This window comes from Protopterus annectens, chromosome 4.part1, assembly GCF_019279795.1.
Source record: "Protopterus annectens isolate FY-2018-M chromosome 4.part1, PAN1.0, whole genome shotgun sequence".
In the NCBI taxonomy this organism is placed as follows: Eukaryota; Metazoa; Chordata; order Ceratodontiformes; family Protopteridae; genus Protopterus; species Protopterus annectens.
This window is the reverse complement of record NC_056734.1, coordinates 350950097-350965637: the sequence shown is the minus strand read 5'-3', so window position 1 is coordinate 350965637 and position 15541 is coordinate 350950097.

Below are 15541 nucleotides of genomic sequence, written 5' to 3'. Positions count from 1 at the left end.
GAGGGGCTGATGAATGAAGAGAATGAGAGAGAGAGAAGGTTGGATGATGTGGGGATAGTGAATCAGGAAGTGAAGCAGATTAGCAAGGGGGAAGTAAGGACAGCTATGAAGAGGATGAAGAATGGAAAGGCTGTTGGCCCAGATGACATATCAGTGGAAGCATGGAGGTGCTTAGGAGAAATGGCAGTGGAATTTTTAACCAGATTGTTTAATGAAATTTTGGAAAGTCAGAGGATGCCTGAGGAGTGGAGAAAAAGTGTTTTGGTACCTATCTTTAAGAATAAGGGTGATGTGCAGAGGAGCAGTCACTACAGAGGGATAAAATTGATCAGTCACAGCTTGAAGTTATGGGAAAGAGTAGTGGAAGCTAGGGTAAGAAGGGAGGTGATGATTAGTGATCAGCAGTATGGTTTCATGCCAGGAAAGAGCACTACGTATGCAATATTTGCTCTGAGAGTGTTGTTGGAGAAATACAGAGAAGGTCAGAAGGAGTTGCATTGTGTCTTTGTGGACTTAGAGAAAGCATATGACAGGTTGCATAGAGAGGAGTTGTGGTATTGTATGAGGACGTCGGGAGTGGCAGAGAAGTATGTAAGAGTGGTACAGGATATGTATAAGGGTAGTGTGACATTGGTGAGGACTGCGGTGGGAGTGACAGATACGTTTAAGGGGGAGGTGGGATTACATCAAGGATCAGCTCTGAGCCCTTTCTTATTTGCAATGGTGATGGACAGGTTGACAATGAGATTAGACAGGAGGCCCTGTGGACTATGATGTTTGCAGATGACATTGTGATATGTAGTGAGAGTATGGACCAGGTTGAGGAGACCCTGAAGAGGTGGAGATATGCTTTAGAGAGGAGAGGAATGAAGGTCAGCAGGGCTAAAACAGAATATATGTGTGTAAATGAGAGGGAGGGTAGAGGAATGGTGAGGATGCAGGGAGTAGAGTTGGTAAAGGTGGATGAGTTTAAGTACTTGGGATCAACAGTTCAGAGTAATGGTGAGTGTGGAAGAGAGGTGAAGAAGAAAGTACAGGCAGGGTGGAATGGGTGGAGAAGAGTGTCAGCAGTGATTTGTGATAGATGGGTACCAATAAGAGTGAAAGGGAAGGTCTACAAGAGGGTAGTGAGACCAGCTATGTTATATGGGTTGGAGACGGTAGCATTGTCAAAAAGGCAGGAGTCAGAGCTGGATGTTGCAGAGTTAAAGATCTTAAGATTTGCACTGGGTGTGACTAGGATGGACAAAATTAGGAATCAGTATATTAGAGGGTCAGCTCAGGTTGGACAGTTTGGAGACAAAGCAAGAGAGGCGAGATTGCGTTGGTTTGGACATGTGCTGAGGAGGGATGCTGGGTATATTGGGAAAAGGATGCTAAGGATGGAGCTGCCAGGTAAGAGGAAAAGAGGAAGGCCTAAGATCAGGTTTATGGATGTGGTGAGAGAGGACATGCAGGCGGTTGGTGTGAAAGAGCATGATGCAGAGGGCAGGAAGAAATGGAAACAGATGATCCGCTGTGGCGACCCCTAATGGGAACAGCTGAAAGAAGATGATGATGATGACTACAATTACAGTTGAGAGCTGTATTATTTTCATCATGACAATTCCTTATAAACAAAGATCTAGTGCAAATATAGGGAATTATATCATACATTTATTATGATTATGGTCACCAAGAGGTATGATGGAGCTATAGAGAAGCATGCCTACAAAGTCAGGTATTTCATTCAACATAATGAACAAAGGAGTCTACAATCAGTTAAAGTCAAGGCCTAAGTTAGTACTTACTACCAATGGGTATATGCTTACAGTTCTGCTAAACCATTAACAATAAAGGTATACTCACAGACATATGTCAGTACAAATTAAAGCACAGCCTGGAAAAATATGTCTTGAAAGGCAGATGAATTTTGTGTACTCAAACTACAGCAAAAGTAATGGATGGTCTTCCTACCCCAAATATAGTACAAGGAGAAACTAAAAAAAATAATAATAATAAATAAATAAAAGGCTAGAAAACATAGGTGCAGAATGTGATGACACACATTTAAAATCAACATTGTTGGATATCTTTTTCAGATATCAATCAGTGTGAGAAAAAAGGCAAGGTGTGATGAAGCAGTGAAAAAAGCATATATGTGATACCAAAGTGTACATTTCCTAGTGCAGTCCCATTGTTACAAATAGAGAAAGAAAAATGTATTCCATATTACAGAAGGTGAGCACTTTTTAAAAAAAAATGCCCACAGATGGTTTAAGACTGATGCAGATGTCCTCAAACTGAAAAGATATACATTTTGCAAAGATGGCATTATCCCTCCAAAATTAGTAGTGCACATTATTAAGAGCAGAAGGCTGGTCCTTCCCATTTCTTTAAGAATATGTGTACAGAAATATTATACAAAGCTCATTTGAGTGTTGTAAAATGAAAGGAGTTGCAAAATACTATGTATGATCTCCCTAAATGGATGTAAAGAGAAAGTATGCTGAGTAACTGCTTAGAGTACCAAATAGCAAATGTTAGAAAAAACAATGCACAAGTAGTTCAAATGACAGAATTTCCAGACTCTGTATGCAGAAATATTAATATTACTTTCTAAGGAAAACTCAAAATCTCTATCTTTTAGTTATGACTGATAAATATTCTATATAACATCTAATAGAACCAATACTTTTTACCTCAACTAAAACTATTGTATCAGGCATATACAAAATCTTCTCAATGTTAGCCATTCCCAAGTCAGCCACATCAGGAAATGCGTCACTTTTTGGTAGTACACATTTCAAGCAATTTTGTAGTTACTTTGCTATTAGTCACAGGTGAAAACTGCTACTATGACCACAAAGTAATGGCACTGCACTTTAGAATGGCTCAAGGCCAGCACAAGCAAAGCAAATGGAACTGCAAACCTTAAGCATCCTGAAAATAAGTTTACACCATGCTGAGGGATATGGAGCTATGATCCGTTCTGTAGCTGGTGTTTCTTCATCAAGCCTTATATTTAAGTGAGACAGGGTATAATTCAGAACCATTAAGCAAGACAGTCTGTGTTAATGAGAAAAGTGGACCATAGCAAACGCTCAAATCTTTGTCATCTACAACTTTAAACATTATAAATGGCAAATGTTCCATGATCACCATTAAAATTATTATTTCATTCTTCAGTAACCCCTTTAATCCAACTGAGGATTACAATTGACCTGAAGCCTGTCCTTGCTGTCAGAGACTACATGGCCATGAACTATCCCAGAATGTGTTAACCTATCACATGACTTACACATGTATATACACACACAATAAATGCACAATACTGGGGACACCAATTCACCCTTAGCAAGTCTTTGGGATGTGATATATTCTGGCAAGATCTGTTTTATTTTTAATATTATTTATACTGAAAAAATCACTCATCTTGTTTGAAATGTTTTAAGGCAGACAGATTGCCAACTTTCTTCCAAAAAGAAGGTAGTGAATGTGTTGCTAGCATGAAAAAGACCACAAGAACTGCCCAGCACCTTTTATTAGGTATTATGCCTCAGTGACACAGCAATTAAAAATTATATAGTGAGAAACAGAACCAGCCACCTGGAAGTCCAAAAGTCTTTCCGTTGGATCATTAGTCATATTGGAAGCACTCTATCATAGATTTACATTGTGGCTAGACTTCTGACCCCTACTTACACTGCAGCTTCTTGACTGGTACAGCTGCAGGAGTGGACAGGCTCACTACACTGTATACCTTCAGTACTATTAGCTCCAAGCCCATTCATAAAGTCAAGCATTACAGATTACAGCATGCCATTAATGGAAATGCTGCGAATGCTGATAAGCTCAGGTAATCAGTAGCTGTCAAATCAAACTAATCAGTTAGAATGAGGCAGTCGGTATGAATATGAATGACATATTCTAGGTTTGAACCATGCGTAAATGGGTGTACCTTCGTTGAAGGTTGTGCATCAGGGCTGGTAACTCGGCATGTAAAAATCAACTACCAATCATTAGCGGACCGGAGTTCCGCTGTGGCGAACCCTAACCGGGAAAAGCCGAAAGACACAAACAATTCTAGGTTTGAAGCAGTTATGGTGATTTATTTTATTTGTACTAAGCGTGGAGACATGCGTGAATGGGCATACCTTCATTGAAGGTTGTGCATCAGGGCTGATAACTTGGCACGTAAAAATCAACTACCAATCATTAGCGGACCGGAGTTCCGCTGTAGCGACGACTAACCGGGAAAAGCCGAAAGACACAAACAATTCTAGGTTTGAAGCAGTTATGGTGATTTATTTTATTTGTACTAAATTAAAATTTCTGTTCATCAACTGAAAAAGCTGTCTGTGATCTTATTTTTAAGGAACTGTCATAAGTTCATGAACATTGGCAAGGAACAAAGGTACTGATTATGTTTCTTCTGTGATGACAATGGCTGTTTGCTCTTACAGAACAGGCCTGCTGCCTTCCTCTGAAAGACTGCTACAACTCTTGAACAGGTCCACCGAGAACAGGATCATGGCTAATGAGACTCTAAGCCGGGTAATAGACTGCCCCCCCAAGCCATATCAATATCTCATTCCTTGGCTGTCTTTCCTCAAGTACCATAAAGCACTGTTCAAACTTGTCCATGTACATACTCTTATCTTCTTCACTTTTGCATGGATCACAAATATTTTGAGTTAATATTAAAACTTTTATTTCAAATTTTATAGCAGAAATACTGACAGCCATTTCCTAAACAAAACACAAAACTCTCACATTGAAAACATTTCTTCCCTTAAAGCTCAAATTTACTGAAAGTGCATCTGACAAGCCATTAAATTACAATAGATATGCCAATATTCCTAGCCAAATAGCTTATAACAAAGCACTAATTAGCAGCTAAGTGAAGGGTACAGGAATTAAAAAAAATGTATAACAGATTTGATAACATACTGAGACAGCCCACTGGACATACATGTCCCTATTCAGGGGCAGCGGCTTGGACAGAGTAAAACAGAAGACAAATGAAAGCCGAGAGAATCAAACTTTGCAATACTAGTGTCAGATAAACTATTTAAGCAGAAAAAGTGCATTTCACTCCCACAATTCTACAAAAAAGCTAAATTAAAATGTATTCATAGTAAAAACATTTAACTTGTAGACTTCATGCTGCTCAGTTTTTTTTTTTTGCAGCAAAATAAAATACATTGTTAGCAGTAAACAAAAAAAGAAAAGAAAGGATCATGCCTAAAGAACATGACTCATATGGTAATGCTCCTATTGTTTACTACTACTTCATTTCCTTATACACACAGGTGACCATCAGTTACATCACCTTGTACAACTGCGTACACCTCAGACATTTGCTTGTGATCAAATGAATGGACAGATAAATGCCTAACTGTATTCCAGCTTGCAGCTGTGAGAATAAATCCAGTACAACCCATTGCACCACCCATGACCATCCAACCTGTTATCTCGTGAATCAGAGACAAAGACCCAAAATCTGGAGCAGATTTTAATATTGCTCTTATATACTTAAAGTTGCCAGTATAACATATTTTGCATTAGCAATTATTTTCTTAAAGGTATAAATTCTGAAGCACATGTATTGTCATTTAGTGACTGCAGTCCATAAGACTTTACCAGAAAGACACAAACTTTTATAAGCAACAGACCACAAATATGAGGAAAAATCAGGGACATTTGAGAACTTTGCCCTCTGTGCACAGGTATGCCTGCATGTACACACACAGTCACCCACACAAAAAAACACACATACACACACACACGCATGTGTGTGTGTGCAAACACACACACACACACACACACACACACACACACACACACACACACACACACACACACACACACACACACATATACGCACACACAGATGTGGCCATCAGTTACAGCCATTTGTGTGACTGTGCACCTCAGATTTCTGTGATCAAGTGAAAGTATGAATACATAAATACGGTCCAAGAATGTATCTGAGCTCACTGCTGTCAGAACCATATAGTGCAATCTATTGCAGCACCCCTCTACCCTCTCATCTCCTTAGCTCAGTAATCAGAGAGACAAAGACCTGAAAATCAAGAACAAATTGCAAATATTACACTTATAGGTCCAGACACATACAGCAACTGGAATGCTCACAGAAATACCTTACTAAAAGGATACAAGGCCTAAGCAATATGCCTGACAAGGACCAACTCAAAGCCCCGTCTCTATATTCAGTGTCCTAAAGACTGTTAAGAGGTGATGTGTGTCTGCCATACAAGGAATTGTCTGACCCAATACTGATGGATTACTGGCCATCAGCAAGTCACACAACATCAGAAATACTTGGTCTAGTAATATATATCTCATTTGCAAGATCAACAGAACAGTTTAAACGCATAGGTATATCTTACAGAGGATACTCCTGCTCTGGAACAGACTGCCCATTCACATAAAACAAAGTTCATCCCTGTCTGTATTCAAGCAAAACTTAGATCTATGGATGGGAAATTTACTACAAGACTGCCTCCTGTACTACCAACGGAAAGAGGCAGCTCCTAAATTCTTTATCCCATGTATGGGATACAACACTACAACTACAGCTGTTCTTTCTGTCTCTGTTTCTCTCTGCCGCACTTTCTCGGAATAAAACAATAAGTAGCAGTTTCATAGACTTGTATTTAAAAGACAACAGCTCGCTCCATAAAATATTTTCCTGCCATAGCTCTCAAGAATATTGCTTAAAAATCAGGATATAGCCGCAAAACAAAGGCGCATTTTAAATATTCCTGTACTTCACTTAAAGTTTAGCCGCATTAAGGTGCATTTTCTGCTCATGAAATTCTAATCTCTGGCAAAAAATGATTGTGATTCTCAGTAATTTACCAGAAAAACAAGTGCAACAAGTGACAATCTGCAAACCTGGGAACAGTTAGAGAGGTATATTTATTACCTTGCCTGTCTAGCCTGTGTAGAACATCTACAGCAAAATCACAATTATTTCACTTACTATGTATGACAATGTTAGTGACACAAAAACAAACCTTCACTTTAGCTTGGAGTCACACTCATTAGGCATACTATTTCTTAACAAAAATAAACAAGCGTATAAAGATGCAGGACACATTAGACAAATAAATGAATAAAATAAAAATATAGCAATAATTTCTTACTAATTATGGCTAACCTTATCTAGCATACTTGCTTTATGTACCAGTAAAGTGGAAAGTAAATTCAGTGTCTAAATACCACTAGGTTCCTGTCACAGATGCATAGATGCCTTGTTATCTCATTGGTCATTCTACTGATCCCATCAGGCACCTGTTTGGCTCAAGATGGAACTTATAGAAAATGTATGCTTCTCTGTATGTTTCATTCACATGAATTGCAGCATTTAAAGGAGACTATGCTCAGAGATGCTGAAGGTATGTTACAGATGTGTGTGTTTGATGGGATTTGTGTCAAAAGCACAAATGGTACATTTCATAAATTGCACCATAGGTGTTAAAGAATTCACAGATGTGGGTCAGAAAAGTTCATTTTTTATTGCTTATAGGTCCCCCAGTTATCACTAGACTGTTGGCAGCTGCCTAGGTTGGATTCCACTTCTCTCCTCACCAATCCTCTCTGCCAGACCCATCACATTCCCAAGTTGCTAATTGAACTTGTGTCACCAGTGCCATACTCTGTGCTTTATCCAGCTATGCCATTCCAGATTAGGCTGTCTTAGTTCTATAACTTAAATAATATTATTTAGTTTAATCTTTGTTTAAGTACAGTTGGGCCCTTTTTGTCAGCAATGCTTCTTTCTAATTTGTTAGTTGTGGTCATTTTTTTATTTTATATTTTAGTCTTTTAGTTTCATTGGTCTGGTGCTAATATTGATTATTTTAATTCCTAGGGTGTTCATATTTCTCTCTATATCTATCTGATGATCTACATGTATATATATATATATATATATATATATATATATATATATATATAGATAGATATATATAGATATAGGTATATAAATGTATATGGAATGTGGCTTTGTGGGTTCTGTGTGTGTGTGTGTGTGTGTGTGTGTGTGTGTGTGTGTGTGTGTGTGTGTGTGTGTGTGTGTGTGTGTGTGTGTGTGTGTGTGTGTGTGTGTGTGTGTGTGTGTGCGTGTGTGCGTGTGTGTGCGTGTGTGTGTGTGTGTGTGTGTGTGTGTGTATGTGTACACGTGCCCAGGTCCTTGTTTTGTTTCAGGTCCTTGTTTTGTTTCATCTTTTCTTTTGTTTTATTTTTATGTTTCTGAGTGCAGTTTTACATTCAGTGCCAGTTGGCATGATGGTTAAGGTCTTCGCCTCCAATGCAAAAGGTTCAAGTTTCAATCCTGACTTACAGACAATCCCTGTTTGGAGTTTGCATGTTCTCCCTGTGTCTCTTGGGGCTCCTCCTGTTGAACAGAGTGTGTGTTGTACCTTTAAGAGCTATTGTAGTTTATGAGCATGTGCAAGCAAGAGTGTCATTTTGAGTGAGAAGCCAGAGTGAAAGCATGTATGTGTGTAGCAGTCAGTAAGTTAGTTCATTTAGGTTTTATATTCCAGTCATACATTCTGATGTGTTTGTGTGTAATAAACAACTTAAATGAACACTCAGACCTCACCGTCTTATTTGAATGCACAAGACGAGCGACATGGTGTCAGAATGGGATCTAAAGTGAAACTTCTTCAAAACCATAAGGCACGCAGTTATAATTGGAGGAATATACATGAGTGAATCATCTGAAGCTCAAACAACTCACAATCAGGTCAGAAAGATAATTCCAGGTACTAAAACTCATTTAAATGATTTTTACTCAATGACTATAAAATGAAGCATTCAAAACATTCAAAACTAATTTCTAACTAAATAAAATGTTCAAAACTGCAACATATTAATACAAGTACTCAAAATGCTTACAAAATTGCTTAAAATAACTTATGAATCACATAAAATGTATAAAAAAGGGAAAACAACAGTATTTTTCACTATGTGCTTCTTTTTCATATTAACTAAAGCTATTTGAAATATCTGAAGTGTGCCAAGTGTTGACAAGTGTGTGCAGTATTACAGTGCAATTATTTTGCAGAATACAGTCATTTTGAAGAGATTGTCATGCAGTTGAATATTTTTCAAGTACCTCGTGTGCATGTTTGACATAATTATAAGGGCCAAGTCTGTACTGTTTCTAAAAACAATTTGTTGAGATGGCAGAAGGCTTTTGCAGACCTGCTCCACTTGTGTTTGATAATAATGTTGCAGAAAACTGGAGCGTGTTTGAGCAAGAGTGCAATATTTTCATACAGGCTGCTTTTTCTGATAAAGACACACACACAAAAGCAGTTATTCTGCTTAATATAGCTGGTTCAGAAGCCATTGAAAGGAAGCATTCATTTGTGTATGCACCTGCTGTGTTTGCAGAGGAAGTGGGGAAAACTGCCATATTGTGGTACCGGCTTAAATGCTAAAATGTAGATTCAGAGAAATTTGCAACCCCCAAATGAATATTACAATGGAAAGGCACATATTTTACACAAGGGATCAAAAGCCTGATAAAACTTTTGCAGCATATATAACCAATTCGAGAAATAAGGCTAAAACGTGCAGATTTGGTGATCTGTGAAATGAGTTGATAAAAGACAGGCATGTGTGTGGTATTAAAGATGATGCAGTGAGAAAGATTTTGCTTTGAGACAGTGATTTAACATTAAGCAAGGCCATAGAGATTTGTCAGACATATGAGCTTCCAGGAAAGCACATGAGCATGCTTACAAATGAGAAAAGCATGCTTGCAGTGCCTTCCAGTGCTAATGCTGATATTATGAAGCATAAGGTTAAAAGATACAGGCCTAAGGTTGTGGTCACTTCAGTAAAACCCAGAGCAGCTACATTAAAGCCCAGGGCACACTCAGTAAAGCTGAGGAGTGACTCAGCAAAACCTGTGACAATCCTCATAGTCAACTGTCGTAATTGCGGAGGTAGCTATGAGTCCAAGCGAAAGAAGTGCTTAGCTTTTGGTCAGCAGTGCCACACATGTAAAAAGCTGAATCATTTCAAATGGCTCTGTAAATCTAAAGGGGCATATTCTTTTATTTACAAAGATCATTAAAAAAGGCAAACTGATCAATTAGAAAGCTGCAACCCTTCTTTTTATGTTGATAGTGTGTCTGTGCTTGGTAAAAAAGTCAGTGCAGTAGATTTGTGGGGAAAGAATGAAGTATTTTGTACTATTCAGATCAATGGAAGACCTGTATAGCTCAAAGTTGATACTGGTTCAAAGTGCAACGTTATGTCTGCAGATATGTTTGCTAGAGTAAAAGGTGATGAGAAACTTGATCTGGCAAAGTGTGAGAAGCTTGTTGCTTATGGTGGTGAAGAAATTCAAACTGAAGTCTCAGTAGTGCTTTCATGTTATTCTGCTGGGAACAGCTATAATTTGCAATTTTACAAAATCAAAAGGCGTGCAATCATTATTAGGCCTCATAAAGAGTTTGAGAATGGGCCTGCTTTCATTTAATAAAGAAGTTCACCATATAAGCACACATAACAACGAGAATTTTGAACAAACTATTTTTCTGACTATGCTGAGCCCAGTCATTAGACCAGCATGGAAAGTTCCAGTAGTCTTGCAGGGCAGTGTCAAAGCTGAGCTAGACAGAATAGTGTACCTAGGAGTAATTTGTCCAGTAGAAGAACTAATTGAATGGGTATCCTCCATGTTGGGATCTCATAAGAAAAGCTCACATGCTATTAGAATAGGTATGGATCCAAGAGATTTGGACAAAGCACTAAAGCAGCCTCATCATCCAATGTGTACATTTGAAGAAGGTGCTGCCCTTATGCCAAATGCCACTGTTTTTTTCTGTCTTAGATACAAAAAGTTAATTTTGGCAGATTTTGCTTGATTGAAGAACAAAAAGAACCCCTTCAGATAAACCAGATTCCTAGACTACCTTGGTCGACAGTAACTACAGATATTTTCAAATGGAATGGTCAGCATTACTTGGTATTAGTAGACTCTTATTCAAATTGGTTCAAGATTGTCCTACTTCCTAACTTCACTTCTAGTGCTATCATTATGAAATTGAAGAGGTATTTTATTGTCCATGGTAGTCGGCACAAAGTCATTTCTGACAATGGTGCACAGTTTACAAGTCAACGGTTCAAAAGATTTGCTGAGACATGGGACTTTGTTCATGTTACTAGTAGTCTTGAATACCCACAATTAAATGGCTTGGCTGAACGTGCAGTTCAAAGTGGAAAACAGCTGTTGGAGAAATCCAAATGAGACAATACTGATGTTTTTCTTAATCTGTTTAATCTCAGAAAAATTCCTTGTGACAATTTAGTTGGTTAACCTGCTCAGAGACTTATGTCAAGACAATCCAGAACCACACTACCAATCAGTAAAAATTTGTTAATTCTGAGTGCTAAAAACAACAAAGCAGTAAAAGCTCAACTCTAAAGAAGTGTTTCTCCTAAAAGTCCTACTATGACAAAACCAGCAAGCCTCTGAATCCATTAAAAGAAGGAGAGATAGTGAGAATGCAGACAACAAAAGGATTTGACCGAATAGGAGTTGTGAAACATTTGTGCGAGAAACCAAGATCGTACATCATTGATCACAAGGGATGGAATTCAGGCAGAATCAGAAACATTTACTGCCGGTGTCCAAGCCAGTGTTACAGCATCTTGCCTGTAATGGAGATTTTTAGAGTGATTTGTCCAATGTTCCTGTTTCAGAAAACATTTCATCTGTTCCTTTTCCTGAAAGTATCTGAGAATCCTGAAGCAGAACATTCCCCATTGACTGTCTCTGTTGCTAAAGCCAGTTCTGATTATTACAGTACAAGCTCAGGTCATATCTCAAGACCTAGTCCTAGATACACGGCAATCTGATAATGATTGTTACTGTTTCTATATGTCTGTATAATTTGTATGCACATCTAACTGTCATTTTCATTTGCATGACAGAATAGTTAAAAGTGGGAGGATTTAGATCAGAGTATGTGTTGTACCTTTAAGAGCCATTCCATTCTATGGGCATGTGCATATAAGTACTGAGCATGTGCAAACAAGAGTGCCATTGTGAGTGAGCAGCCAGAGTGAAAGTATGTATGCGTGTAGCAGTCAGTCAATTAGTTTGTTTAGGTTTTATGTTCCAGTCATCCATCCTGATGTGTTTGTGTGTAATAAACAACCTAAACGAAAACCCAAGTCTCATCGTCTTATTTGAATACACAAGACGAGTGACACCTCCCACCTTTGAAAAACATGCTGAGTGTTTCCATCTCAAACTCAGCAAAGAATAGAATTGTTGGCAGCAAATTTCTATAGGGGAAGAGTTTTATAAAATACTTTGGGCATCTACTGTTGCACTCAGTATCCTCAAGATAGGACAACCCACACCTTAGACTGCATGCCACAGCAGGGCTAGATACTTGATGGAATAAAACATGGTTCTAGTTGATTTGTTTGTGTTGACTAAAGTTGCCAAGTGGACATGGGTAATTTGCCAGTGATAAGTGGGTTGAGAACCAGGCATACTAACTGTGGGAGGGGTGTATATGCCCCTATTGGCCAGGGTGTGCCTGCCATAAAACATAGCAGCCCTTGGTCAATAAGCTACTGGCCTGCCAGTGTTCCATTGCCCAGCTTGGGTTACCTAGTATAGCTCTGTTGAGTGAAAGGCGGACATTAAACCAATCAACCTGCCAAACGTGAACTAAGAATTGCTATGGTCAGTGTATGTCCCCTAACAGGACGAGGCTTGGAGGTGGATGACATGATGGTAAGCAGGACACTGCACATCCTAGCAATCTATGGGATCCAGAGTCTACTACTCAGGAGAAGGATATGCTAGAAATGGTGTGGGAATTGTGGTGAGGGAGAGGAATCAGAAGACATTGAGGGATAGCATCACAATTAGTGACAGACTCATGGCAATCAGACTCTAGTGTAATGTTAGGGGAGTATTCATAATCTCAACCTATACCTCACAGCAGGGTTGTGATAGTGGGAAAAAGAGTGCATTCATACAGCATTTGCAGGACTACTAGATAAAGCAGGACAACATGAATTGGTATTGATAATGGGTGACTTGAATGCATGTATTGGGACAGACAGAATAGGATATGAGGACTGACTGGGCCCACCTGGGCAACATGAATAGGACAGGCCATTCTAGACTTCTGTCTGGCAAATGACTTGATAATTGCCAACAGACACTTCAGAAAGTGAGACAGTCACAAGATCACATATGAAAGTGGACAACGTGCAAGTCAGGTAGACTTCCTCCTAGTAAGGAAAGGGCACTGGGGTAGAATCAGTGATTGCAAAGTCATACCCAGTGAAGTGGTTGGCCCACAGCATAAACCATTAGTTGCCACAATAAGCTCCAAGCAGGGGTGACAAAATGGTCTAAGCTCAACAGAGATCAGGCTGAAGACCTAGAAGTTGACAGCAGAGAAAGCACAACAGTCACAGCAGTCACCTGTGACTGGTCACCCCTGAAATACCTCCCAATAGATAATGCCGTGAAATACTTTAACTCTAAATTTCTAACCATTTTAGACAGCCATGCCCCATTACGCAAAGTTAGAATTAGAACCAAACCAGCACCATGGCTCACCAAAACGACCAAACAAAACATCCTCCAAAGAAATAAACAATGGGCCAAATGGCACTCACCAAAAAGCTCCTCAGACCACCTGCAATTCAGACAGCTAAGAAATGAAACAAAAAAAGCCATATTAGCCGATAAAAGAAACTACTACTACCAACTACAACAAACCAACCAAAATAATCCCCAAAAATTCTGGCGAGGTATCAATAACCTCCTACACCCTGGATGCTCATGTACTCCCTCTCCCTCTGGCTCTGATCACAACAATCCCATCCAAATAGCTGACTCATTTAATACTTTTTTCACTGAAACCATACAATCCCTAGCCAACCAGCTATCCCCTAGCATCCCAGGCTCTGCCACAACCTTTACCAATAATTCTCATCAATTTCATTTTCAGCCAGTGCCCACTTCACTTATCTGTAACCTCATACAGAAACTTAAAACCACTACTCTCTCTGCTGATAAATTACCTGCAGAATACCTGCAAAAAGCTGCTAAAGTCATAGCCTACCCCATATACATCCTCATTAACAGAGCTATTTCTGAAGGATCTATTCCCCTAATCTGGAAAGTCTCTCACGTAATTCCCCTGCATAAGGGGGGTAACTCCAAAGAGTTGTCCAATTATAGGCCCATAGCTATTCTATCTCCTTTGGCAAAAATAATGGAAAAATGTATACACATACAACTGTTAACCTACCTACTCGATCACAATTTATTAGCACCCTGTCAACATGGCTTTAGACCATTTCATAGCACCACCTCTGCTCTCTTATCCTTCACTAACCATATTAACAGTAATCGTAATATTGATACTCTATCCTCAGCTGTTTTTATTGACCTGTCCAAAGCATTTGACATGGTGAATCACCACCTCCTTATAGACACACTCAAAAACCTGTCATTGGACAACCATACTATATAGTGGTTCCAATCATACCTACATAACAGGCAATAGGCTGTACTATGGGAAAATACTTTATCTTCCCACGTCCCAGTCACTCTAGGGGTCCTGCAAGGATCTATATTAGGCCCATTACTCTTCTCCATCTTTACAAGTGACCTTCATTCTGTAATTCCTCAAGCTGACTGTATCCAATACGCTGACGACTCCACACTCATATGCGCTGCTGCTTCTCAATCAGAACTTCAGTCACTAACCCAAACGACCTTTAGTACAGTTGAAAACTGGCTCCTACAAGACGTCTTATCCTTAACCCCAAAAAAACAAAAATGCTACTATTTACCCCCACCCGCAGAACCTCCCCACTTAACTTTACTATTACTTCAAATGATGGAACTATAATATCTCCTGAACCAACCACCAAACTACTCGGGGTACTAATAGATAACAACTTGTCCTTTGAACCTCACATTAATAACACCATAAAAATAGTAAACAAGAAACTAGGTTCCCTCTATAGAATAAAACCCTTTCTTACACCTCCAGCCAGGGTTACTATTGCTCGTACCCACCTCATCTCTACCTTGCTCTATGCCTCCCCTATCTATACCAAAATATGTAGAAGTAATCTGAGTAAACTTACATCCTCCTGCAACAATATTGCCAGATTTGCAGCTGGGTCCTCCTATAGAACTCATCACTGTATCAATCTGAATCAGTTAGGATGGTTAGAGCTGCCAAATTTAATACTTTTCAATCAATTAATAGTAGCCCATAAGATCCTGTATTTACCTCAAAATACACCCATACTTACATCCCTAGTCATCCCCTATAATAACCTCAAGACCTTACGCTCAGCTAATAACCTACTTGTACAAATATCAAAATCCAACAACTTAGCTGGTGACACCTTGTTCTCCAATACAGTAGGTAAAGCCTGGAACATCCTCCCAAGCCAGCTAACCTCAATATCCTCTGTCAGCTTATTTAAAAGCAAGCTTAAACCCTACCTCAAA